We start from the raw sequence: 13,070 nt of genomic DNA on the forward strand, positions 1-13,070 counted from the left end.
TGTATCATCATAGGTGTATACACAATCAAAATGATGACTCATCTCTTTCTAGATTTTGTCGACCCAAAGCGAATCTTATGCTATTCCCCCAAATGCACCAACATCAACGCATCTCAATCTTCCTACAACAGGATATCAACAAAATGTCAGTTCTTTATCCAATCAATCTTATCAATTCTATCACTCGATCTCATCTGATCTATTCTATCATGTCTTATACAGGATATATCTTTCCTGGAACCAGACATTCTGATCAAGTCTTATACAGGATATATCATTCTTGAAATCAGATGCTTTGATCATCTTTGTCTTATACAAGAGCTGTCATTCATGAAATCAGACTAGATCTCGATCTTATCAATCTAATCAATATTATCAATTCAATCAAGTTTTATCAATCATCACATCCTTAACCACATCTTTGTGATCAAAGAGCTCATACTTTCATCAATCAACGTTGCAGACAGCAAATCATTTCTAATCAGGAAATTAATTTCGCAACGATCCAAACATTCCAAAGGTCAATTATCTCAATTGATCTCCCAAGGGGACATAATCGTATTGCAATTTATCAATCAATGTCCAGGGCATCCTATCGAATCAATATCACATCAACATCATCAAAATGAGATTATTCTTTGAATCAACACTCCATCAGACCTCGCTTCAAAGAGGGGCAAAATGTATACACCTAAAAATGGTCTGAAGATAATTAATTAAATAAGCAATTACTTAATTAATCCCCCTTCCCAATTTAATTGAATTCATTAGCAATTTGATTAAATTCCCCCATTCACTTGCTTATTAATAAATCTAAGGATTTATTTAATAAGTTCATTTCAATAGTCCTCTTTGATTAATTAATCTAAATTAATTAATCCTCCCCCCATTTAATTCATTTCTTCTAACCCCTAATTAATTAAAACAAATCAATTTATGATTTGTTGAAAGTTAATTAGCCTTTTTCCTATTATTTGAATTTATTAATTCAAATTAGCCGCATTCCTCCTAGCTTCTAACCACCTAGCCTAACCACCCCCTAACCTAACCCATTCCATCTAATCCTAGAGTATAACTAAACTTATCCCATCTTGCACATCCTAACCTCCTTATCCTAACCTCCTATGGTGTGGATATTCTCCCCTTGAGACACATAGCACTTTTTCCACATGTCTCCTCCCTTGAACACTTTCCCTCTCATGAGCAAGGCTACTTGACACTTGTCACCATAGAGATGACAAGTGTCCCTTCCTCCAACCTCTTCTCAACCTTCCTCAATCTTGACCATTGATATCTTCAAATCAAATTTGGACCGTCGATTCCTGCCACCTTAGCTTTGGCCTTGGAATTCCTATAAATACCCCTCATTTTGGAGCAATAAGCATCCCTTGCATTCATAGTTTTAACATCATTACTATAGGCATTTTCATTTCAATCATCTAGTGATTAGCATTTTGGATTAATCATAGCATGTTAATCTAGTTTCTTAGATCATGCATTTCATATCATTTGCACAATCAATCATGGAGTAGCTACTCAACTCTTGAGTTTCTACTTTGGAGGTCATTGCTTCTATTTACCACATTTTTAGCATCACAAAGAGAATACTCAACTTTTCAAGATCCACCAAAATTAGCAGCCAATATCTTTCAAATAAGACTAACAAAAATAAATCCCACAAGCTTTGATACCATGCAAGATTTGGTATATAATTCTCTATAACGTGCAAGATTGGTTGAATATTATAGCCCACTAAGATCTAGGCACTTAAAGAAAGCACAAGAGAGACCAAAAATGAAAGAATAATGCTATTATATCAAGGATGCAAACTATAGATTACAATGGAATGATTTTGAGTACAAAGGGGACCCTTAGTTATATAGGCCAATATTAACATAAGATTGCATAATATAATGGCATATGTCTTAATCTTGTGACGTGAGACATAAATGTTATAAGTGTGGTTTTTGTTGCACCAAAAGATTGACCTGTTAATGCCCGATACAACCACTAGACTTATAGAATCCACAGGAGGCAGTTAAGCCATGTCACAAACCTAAGTGCTATGTTGCACAACATAAGGAGACCAAGGGCACACACCTTGCAACAATCCCCCTAATGCAAGCAAGGGGTTTGAACTCATGACCAAGCTCTGATACCATTTGTTACAAGTGCAATTGTTGTTGCACCAAAAGATCATCCTGTTAATGCTTGATACAACCACTAGACTTGTAGAATTCATAGGAGGTGGTTAAGCCATGTCACAAACCCAAGTGTTGTGCGCTACACAACACAAGGAGACCAAGGGAACACACCTTATAACAATAAAGTGATAACTTATCTACTTAAGGTGGAAAAGTTATAACTATCCATTAAAAGTGGGAGGAATCCTATATGTTCCCTAAGAAAACTTAGGACAACACTAGGTAATATGTAACACCCCTTTCACACCAACATGTTTGTGTGAATTGTTGTTATGTTTTGATATTTAGAGGAATTCAATGTGCAAGCGATTCATAGGACTATAATGAGAAAAAAAAAGTGAACATTGAGAGTGATAAGAAAATTCATTTTAGGAAAATTTCAATTTGGAGCTTAAAAGGAATTTTAGTCTACATTTAAATCACATGGACCTTCCACAAGTATATGCTTGTCAATACATGCAATCATTTTCTCAAAGTTGCAATTCTTGTTTAAATAATGTTAAACTAGGAGAATTTGATCTAACAATATGACGATAAGTTTAAAATCCACCAAGTTGCTACTAACTCTATTATGCTAAAGTATGAAACATATACTATATATATATTTTACATTCTTACATATCATATCAACTCGTTGAACCTACATGAAATACTATAGACCTTATATAAACCTTTCTATACAAGAGAATTTTCCTCTTTACTATTAATTGAATCCTCATCCATGACAAAGCCCGAGTAATACTTGGTGATGGTGTAGCTCTTGTAGAAAACTCAAGGAATTTAACTCCCCATTTCACTTGATGTTTATAGAGATTTTCATACTGACTGATAACATAGACGATAAGTGAGATCCATTATGCTAGAAGAGTAGTGTTAAGTATCATCCATTTACCCTCTCTAGGATGAAAGCCCATGCTAGTGACAATATCATCCAAAATATAATTGAGTATCCTATGCCATTGTGACCTTATCAAAGCCTTAAATATAGGTCTAACTGCATTGTTTATTTTACCCACTTCAAAGAAAATTGATATAAATATGGAGAAAATGTTTGTATTAACACAATACCTATGAATGATCAAGATAAATAAATCACCCATTGTCACTCCAATGTGGTCAACTAGTATCACTACAATCACTTTGAATATCTTTTTCAAACATAAATTAATCATTTCCCTCAAAAAATGAAATTGACTCTTATTTGCAATCAACTTGATAGTGGCATGATCCATGATATCTTAAAAATAAAGATGTCAAGAATAGGGATGAGATATATGTTTATTAAATTCAACTCCATATCTTCTCACAATCCTTCATTTTGCAATACCTCATCCATAAAGGGACATTATTCCTTATTACATATGCTTGAACAACTCTCTTCATTATCAATGTGTGAAATCTAATCTCTTTGTGACATGGATTGGGCTTTTGACACTTCCATTTGTCTAATTATCCCTTACAATGCACCCATGTCATAGTCTATTGAAAATTTGGTCAAAGAGTTCGTGTGGTAGTTGTTCTCCCTACAAACATGTTTGGTCATAAATTCCTAATTTATCTATCAATGACCAAATTTGATTTAAGATATTATTAATATTTCAATTTTGTGTCTACTATTCCTGATGGCATTAATAATGACCATAGAATTATGCTCAACTTGTATCCTTCTTTTTTGTTGAAGTTGATCCCTCAACCCCACATCTCCCAAAGATCATTTGTAATCAACAACTATCACACACAAAGAGAGAGCTAAACTATGGATGCCAAAAGCTTGATCCAATCATATTAATTATCTAATGATGAATAAATATTAATTAAACAATGAATGCTTATAAATAAAACCTGCAAGCTAAATAAAGCAACCCTAGGCGAGGATAAGACTAGATCATGACATGTGTCCTCATTACCTGACTTGAGACACTACAGAGAACATGACCTAAGTGAGTTGAAGTCCTAGAGTACTAATTACTCTAATGCCCTCCCCCCCACCCCTCCTTATGTACAAATTAGGGAGAAGTTAAAATCTCTAAATTCAAATGATGGGTCCCAACAACTAAGGCCTAATGGGGTACCCATGTACGAAACAAAATATCTCACAACCACAGAAAAGGAGAAAAGCCTAGTGGGAGAAAAATCCTCTCCAAAAGAGAGAAAAAGGAATGCAAGACTAAGAAACCTCCAAATCAATATCCAAGAAGAATAGGAACATGAAGAAAATCCTCCAAAGCATGAAGAAGCTGTATAAAACTATCAAATGATAACTACTATAGTGCTGAAATGAAGAACCTCCTCTAAAACCAAGATGATGATAACGATCAAGAAGATACAAATCTGCATGAGTGCTTCTAAAGACACTAGTCAAACAATGAATAAATGGAAAAAAGGCAAAACATCTATCAGTCAAAGATACAAATTCAACACATGAATATGCATGAGTGACTCCAATGACACTACTCAACCACACAAGAGTAAACTGCTAGTCAAAAATACAAGTATCAATAGTCTGAAGAACATTGATCAATTGAGAATATGTCTACTCCATAAAACTAGAATGTAAGAGTGTCTATATGGTAAATGCTCCATCTCACTAAAATACAATTGCTGCATTTAAATAGTACATAGAAACAATACTAAATATGTAGCTAACTTCGAAGCGAAACCAAAGAAGCATTAGCCCCAATAGTAGAAACCCCCCATAACGCTGACAAGGGAGAGGCATGATAGGTCTATTGAATTTATGTGTCACCAAGTAGTGCATGAAGGAGAAGAAATATCTAAATGTCCATAAGTACCTACAACTGAAAAAGGGTATACAACCAATGCACACATGCATGGAACATGAATCTCTAGGATTCACTATTGTCATGGAGGGACACTCATTGGACAAAGGTGTGATGACAAAATAAAAGACACTACACAACCCCCCATGGCAGTTTATGATACAATGCACATTTAAAAGAGGCACAACAAAATGTTCAAAATCCCCCAAAAACATACACAAGAGTGGCAGTTTATCTCAATGGACCTACAAATAAAGAAGTGCATGACAGGGATGCTCAAAATGCCCAAATAGGGCAAAGTGTTGAACTAAGTGTTCAGAGATATATTACTATAAATGCCCAAATTATGACCAAATGAAAAAAAAACTTTGTAACAAGATGAAGGGGACATAAGACTTGAATAAAAGGACATTATAAAACAAGATCTCCACCAGTTGCCAACAATCCATGCAACCTTGAATAGTTAATGTCCATCCACCATAACCAATCTGCCCTCAAAGCAAAAAAACTCAAGCATTGACTGGGATAAGAAACTACATGTACCCTACAATATGAAGTTGTAAAAAATAATAAATCTACATAGAATACCAGGGAAAAGAATTTCCCACATTCTTGATAGAATGAAAGTCCAAAAAAACAAGAGACACCACATTATAGGGAAAGACTACCCCAAAAAACTTTGGATGTTGTAGAAAGGTCCACACTAAAACCTGTTAGGATTAAGGTGTCATCTACCTTGTAAATCCTATGACATGGTTCTAACATCCTTGGAAAGTGTCATAGGGTACTTAAGATATTATTGAAAAAATAATTTGTAATATTTAATTCTCACCATTATTTGTAATACATTCATAAGGGGCGATGGGTCACACTAGCAACAATAAAAGTGGGGTGTGAACACAAATATTTAATATCATTTTCCCCACTTATGAATGTCTATAATATGATATTTAATGACTTAATAAAGTGGAAAAAGAGTGACCTATGGGTTTCTCCAAGTGGGAGCATGGAAGAGGAAACAAGTGTCTCTTGGTTTCTGGTCATTTATTACATTTAATGTAATGTTTATCTTGCAAGTATAGGTGTCTATGTTGGAGGGAAGGTATTGGAAGCTAAACCGATATATTTTTGAGTTTTGTGGAGGTGTTTCAATGGTTGTGGTTGTGAGAAATGAATAATCTTCTTTGGGAACCTTTATTGGTGGTTTTGGAGCTCTTGCCATTCTATAAATTCAACCTTTACGTGTAGATTTTATAGAGTAACAAAGTGTAGAAAATTTGAATGTGGATTATTCTATAGGAACAAAGGATAAATGGGAGGCATAGGGAGTTTGTTTTCATGTGCATAGGTGCTTCTATGGTGGAGGCAGAGAGGAGAATGAAAGTGATTGTATTGTAAGCACTTTTATTGTTGTTAATACAAGCTTGTCCTCTCTTCTTGGTAGATTTTTTTCCCCGCAAGGGTTTCTCCACACAAATCATGTGTTATGTGTAGATTTTATGTTGTTGTTTTATTCCTTATTGCTAATACCTTATGCTGATGTTAATTATTATTTATTGTTGTTATAAGTTAACATAAGATAGGTTTATTAAGCATGGTTAATAGACTGATTTTTTACATCATAATGAAGAAGGATCTAATCATGGGTTTTCTACAACTAAGGCGACCTAATTTTCAGATTTGCATATGAGTTTCAAATTTTCATGTTGCTACTATCCAAGCCTTGAATATCATCCTTTGATTAGTTTATGTTAAACTCTACAAGAAGCAATAATTGAGCCAAGAACTGATGTTAGTCGTAGATCACATGCAACTCTGAGCAACAAATGATCAAATATAAAAATAGCTAAATAAAGATAAATCTAAAATGAGAGAAAAATAAAGACAAAGAAAGAGAATTTTTCAATAAGACTCTCAATACTCTCACTGAGTTATCACTAAACTAGTGAAGGTGAGAGTATAGTGATTATTATATAGAAAAATAACATATGCATCCAAGAGGTGCATTAAATCTCACTCCTCAAGTGGATGGTTTTACCAACTTGGTAAATGCCAAAACATGTGACATAACCTACATACATGAAAATAAAAAAGGAGTTATAAAGGTGGCATATAAAACCGAAAGAGGGTGAGAAACCCAACTACCCCATAACCCACTTAGGAAACAAAAAAATAATGGTTATGAGAGGTGGCACAACAAGCCAAAAGAGGGTGTGTAACTCAACTAATTAGGAGTAGGTGAGAGTTACACATGTGGCTAAAGTATTTCACCAAGTTTCTTCATATTAACCACTCCTAATAACCCAAGGAAGCTCAAATAATATGCGTAGAAAAATAAATACCCCTTAACACAAGGAAAATTAAAAAACCTACACTAACATCGGCCTTTAAGCATAGCTTAGGTGGGTGAAAAGATGAGTCTCAACAAATGAGGTCATGTTAGGTACCCATGCACATATAGATTTCTCCCAAGAGAAGAAGCCCCCTATAAGAGGAATATCCCCCCTAAATAGAGAGAGAAAATGTCGCTCCCCTTAAAGTAGAGAGAGAGAGAGAATGAAGGACTAAGCCCTTATTGAAGTAGACATATGTCGCATCCCAAGCAAAGCTCACAAATTAAGGAAATTTTTTTTGATGAAGGGTTTGGTGAAGATGCCTATAGTCTTCTCCAATGCACAATATTACTTAAGATGAATTATGCCTTTTCAAATCAGCTCTTGATTGTAGCACATATGTATCTTAATGTGTTTCATCCTCTGGTAATGAACTGGATTTATTGAGATCTATATATCACTCTGATTAGATCACAAAATATGACTATAGGATTTTTTACTAGAATACCAAACGCAGTGAGAATATTTTGAAGCCAAATAGCCTCGGTGGCTAGCATTAACTACCTTTCAATACCCAACCTCTGTTGATGGAAGAGAAATTGTAGATTGCTTCTTGCTTGACCAACAAACTGGACCAAAACCAAGTGAGAAGTTGTATCCTAAAGTAGACTTACAATCCTGACAATCACTTGCATAATTTAAATCTATATATCCCAACAAGTCAATATCCACGCTTGCTACATATTGAATTCCATAATTGTGAATACCCTGAATGTAGTGGAGGATCCGCTTAGCTTATTTCCAATGCAACTCGTGTGACTTTTGCATGAATAGAGAGACCATACCCACGACATATGAAATATCAAATCTTTATGTGTCAAGTAGATGAGACTCCCAACAATTTTCGGTATAAAGTACCATCAACCAAGAGTGAAGAGAACTTAGTCTCAAGTTTGACCCCTGGCAAAAATTGAGTCAATGCAGGCTTACAATCAACCATGTGAAATTTAGAGAGCATATCAAGTGCATACTTTGGTTGTCCAAGGAAGATACCTAAATATGACTAAGTGATCTTGTTCACCAAGAAGTAATGCAAAAGACCCAAGTATGACATAAAAAATCTATCACAAAGAGTAGTTTTGATTGCCTTGATGGTGGATGACTGAATCCTTGTAATCAACAAGTCATCAACATAGAGAACCAAAAATGTGAGAGTTTCATCTTGTTGTAGAATGTATACATTTGGATCAAAATGGCATTGAGTGAAACCAATTGTTAGAAGGAATGAGTTCATCTTGGCATACCAAGCTTGAGGAGCTTGTTTGAGGCTATAGAGAGACTTTTGAAGTTGACACACAAGTGAGGGATCCTAAGAAAATCCCTATGGCTGCTCCATGTAGATCTCCTCTTGAAGGTCATCATGAAGAAATGTACTCTTCACATCTATTTAATGAATTTCCCAATGATGGGCTACAAATATAGCAGGGACAATTTGAATGGAATTTATCTTAGCAATAGATGAAAAAGTCTTAGAGTAGTCAATCCCAAGAACCCAAGAGAGTCCTTTTGTTACCAAGTGAGTCTTATGCTTATCAACCAACCCATCTACTGCAAATTTTGTTCAATATATCCACTTGTATCGAATAAGTTTCCTTCCCTTAGGAAGAGGGACTAAATCCCATGTGTGATTACTTTCCAAGGAATTGAACCCTTTTTGTGTTGCAACATCCCACTCAGGAACACTTGAAGCTTCTTGAAAAGACTGTATATCATAATCTAAAGCAATGAAGAGATGTGGAGTCTGCTGAAATTATAACCTTGTTCTTCTTGTATCTAATAGATCACCCAACCAATCACCTATTGACTCAAATGTTTGTCAAGCCCAAAGAGGTACTGAGGTTGGGGAGTCTGGGGGAGAATCATCAACCTCTAATTAATAATGACAATGAGAGGAATGTGAATCCTCATCATCAATGTTGCCATCTAAAGTGGAGGAAGAAAAATCCTCATCAAAATTATGAGGATTAAGATCCTCTAAAGAACTATCATCATGATGCAATGTCTCTAATGTGATAGTGTATGGAGAAGTGGTATAAGAACTAGAAGAACTCTCCTCAAATCGAACACCCCCTTCATGGCTTTGTGAGTAACTTGGTTTTGGATGTAACATGCATAGTTGATGGCCTCAGCCCAATACTAAGGTATCAAAGACTTGGAGTGAATTATACAATTAGACATCTTCTTCAAGGACCTGTTCTTGTGTTTCATGACACCATTTTGCTGAGGATTGTATGGAATTGTGTTGCATGTAGATACCTAATTTTGAAGTACAAAATTGTTTAAATTGATTATTAACATATTCACCCCAATTATTTGTATGCAAAATCTTGATGAACTTCCCAGATTGTTTCTTTGCAAAAGCTTTGAAATCTAGAAAATTCTCATAGACCTCAAACTTTTGTTTAAGAAAGTAAACCATGTATATCTAGAAAAGTCATCAATAAATGTCAAGACATATCTAGCCTTGTTGAAAGATGTTGTGGAAAGGGTCCTACCAAGTCACTATGTACCAACTCTAATAGCTGTGTAGCTCTCCATACTTTGCCTTCATCATTCTTATCAAGATGCTTACCAAGAATGCATCCTTGACAAACTCCATTAGAATTTCAAATAGAAGACAACCTTGAAATCGTGTCCTGTTGAGCTATTGTTTGTAATGATGGTTCAAGTGGCCAAAATATTGATGCCACAAAAAAATCACCTCATTTGCATGAGTGAGTAAGACTGTCGAAGGAGATTCAAGAATAAAATGAGAAAACTGATATAATTTGGAATGATGATATGCTTTTTCCACTATAACAATAGACCCATTATGCATTTCATTGATTACCACTACATTTGGTGTAAAATCAACTCGCTTGCCAAAACTAGTGTGAGTGATCTATTAAACAGATAGGAGATTAGTTGATAAATATAGAACACAAAGGACATCCTCAAATGTTCCTTCACCCACATCAACAAACCCTCTCTCGTGTGCTTCAATAGGAGTGCCATAACCCATTAGTATGGAAGGCATAGAACATTACTCTAAAGAGGTAAAACCATCTTCTAAAGAATCCATGTGGTGCGAAGCACCCAAGTCAATTATCCAAGAATTTGGTTTTGCAACTAGGGCCTTTCCCTTTCCTTTCCCCTTACCTTTATTTGTGTCCTTAGAAGATTTTGCTAATGAACTTTGTTTGATTGAATCAGGTACCTTGATATTGTTCTTTTCTAGAAGATGTGAAAGGTGACTAATTTTTTTTCTTTAAACACTTATTTTCATCATGGCCAGTCCTCTTTAGTAAGAACACTTGACCTTCTCCTTCTTAGGTTGTTCACCTTTTGATGAAGAGGTTTGATTATCTTCTTTTGAAGTAGAAAATTTTGGATTTTTTTTCTTCTCTCCTTAGTTCTTTTGTTTCTTATCTTTCTTACTAAACCATTTATGTTATTTTGTGCCATGATTTATAGTTAAGGCATGTGACTTAGAGGGTTTGATGGTGTTTATGGTGAAAATGGATACAATAATAACAATATTGAAAGGCTAAATGAATCCAACCACAAAACCCTAGCCTAACAACAACGAAGATCCACCATAACATATGAAGATTACCTAAGACAATGTAAATAAAACAAAAAATCACAAAGATTATACCATCACATGTCCAATAGGGTTTTGATCTCCATTCTTCCTATCTCCATTGATCTTGCTTGGTATATTTGCTCTCAGATTTTATGTGCACAAGAGCTCAACAAAGAACGGAATGTGGTTGCAAGTAGGATCGTAGTGTAGCCAAGTCCTTAAGATTAGTCATTAGGGTTTGATAATGAAGGAAGCATCTTCTTAAATAGAAGACACAATATGAAATGGAGGGATAAGATTGAGAGGTGTAAAAAGAGAGGTCGACTAGGATTAGAGGGTAGGTAGAAGAAATAATAAAATAATGAAAGAGGTAGGTAGTGTAGGAATTAAGAGATGAATGACATGTGTCATGTGTAGAAAAGGCTAATGAATTAATTAAATAAATAAAGATTTATTTAATTAATAGAAGAAGTAGGATAATTAAATAAATAAAATATTTATTTAATTTAGGAAAAGGATAATTTAAATAAATAAATGTATTTATTTAAATGAGAAATAAGGCTAGAAGAGGATAAATGAATTAATTAAATAAATAAGGATTTATTTAATTAATAGAAGAATTAGGCTTAGATAATTAAATAAATAAAATATTTATTTAATTAGATTGGACAATTTTGGGTGTCTACATTTTGCCCCTCTTTGAGACAATGCGACTTGTCGCGTTGTTTCAAAGAAGATAAGATGAATTGATACAAAGTTGCCCCAGGATGGGAATGATATGCCCCCTCGAGAGATTGGATGAAAATGTTTGAAAAGATTGCAGACAATCTCTCGATAAGAAAGAAAGGCTAGAATGGATTGACCAGATAAAGTGACAGAGTCACGGGATAATGAAGACTGACTCGGGAAATGAATGCGAGGGCTAGGGTAGGCTATAAGATAGACCACGGGCAAAAGACATCTTCATTGTCATCTACACCTTCATGAGATCAAAGTGTAGAGCGAGAAAAGAGCAGCAGCAGTCAGCAGCGATGGCTTTCATACACAGATTCGACTGCGTTCGACGATTTCAGAGGCCAGCAGAGGTAGGAGAGCCGGTAAGTACCACCAAACCTCCTCGTAATTTGACGCATTTGCTTTTGTCATTAATGCATGCTGAATAGAGCAATAAATGTGCTTAGAAGTAGGGTACAAAAAATGCAAAAATCGGGAAACCGCGTCTGCGACGATGTCAGGCGCGTCTGTGTCCGACAGGCGCGTCTGTGTCGGTGCCAGGCACGTCTGTGTCTGGAACCGCGTTTGTGTCAAATACGGGCGCGTCTACGTCCTTCAGGGGCGTTTATGTTGCAAAGTCGCGTTTGTGAACAATATAGGCACGTTTATTTCAAACAGGTGCATCTGTGTTGTTTAGGTGCGCTTGTGCAGTCTATAGGTGCGCTTGTGAGTTAGAAACGCTTTTATGTCTGAAAATGCAAGGTTTTGTCTTTTAGGTCAAATCGGCAGTTCTGTGATGAACATACGCTGTCGATTGGATAAGCTGCTAAGAGGATACACTCAAGCAGGTCCTCTAGGAAGACTAGGATAGATCAAGGCACTTTGTGATGAACAGTGAGTACCAAGATAGAGTACTTTGTGATGAACAGGGAGTACTGAAATATGAGCAGCACTTTGTGATGAACAGGGAGTGCAAAATGTGAGTAACACTTTGTGATGAACAGGGAGTATCACACACGTAGTACTTTGTGATGAACAGGGAGTACTACTAGGATAGAAGCAACACTTTGTGATGAACAGTGAGTGTCACTAAGATAGATAACCATATGTATTTAGATAGCGAGTAGCATTTTGTGATGAACAGTGAATGCCACGATGACTGACATGATTGATTTGTTTGACTGTAGGAGTATTTGCCTATGTTAGAGTCACGGGAGAGATTCCCGTCGACACAGAGGTTGCGACCGGAGTTGTCGTTTCAGGATAGAGCTGCCATCGAAGAGATGGGTTTGAGACACGTGCTATATGTGCCTGAGTTTCGGGCAAACATGGGTTTGCTGACTGCACTGGCCCAGAGATGGCATTCAGAGACTTGCACATTCCATTTGCCGATGGGTGAGATGACAGTCACCCT

Source organism: Cryptomeria japonica, chromosome 10 (genome assembly GCF_030272615.1).
Source record: "Cryptomeria japonica chromosome 10, Sugi_1.0, whole genome shotgun sequence".
NCBI classification, from domain to species: Eukaryota; Viridiplantae; Streptophyta; class Pinopsida; order Cupressales; family Cupressaceae; genus Cryptomeria; species Cryptomeria japonica.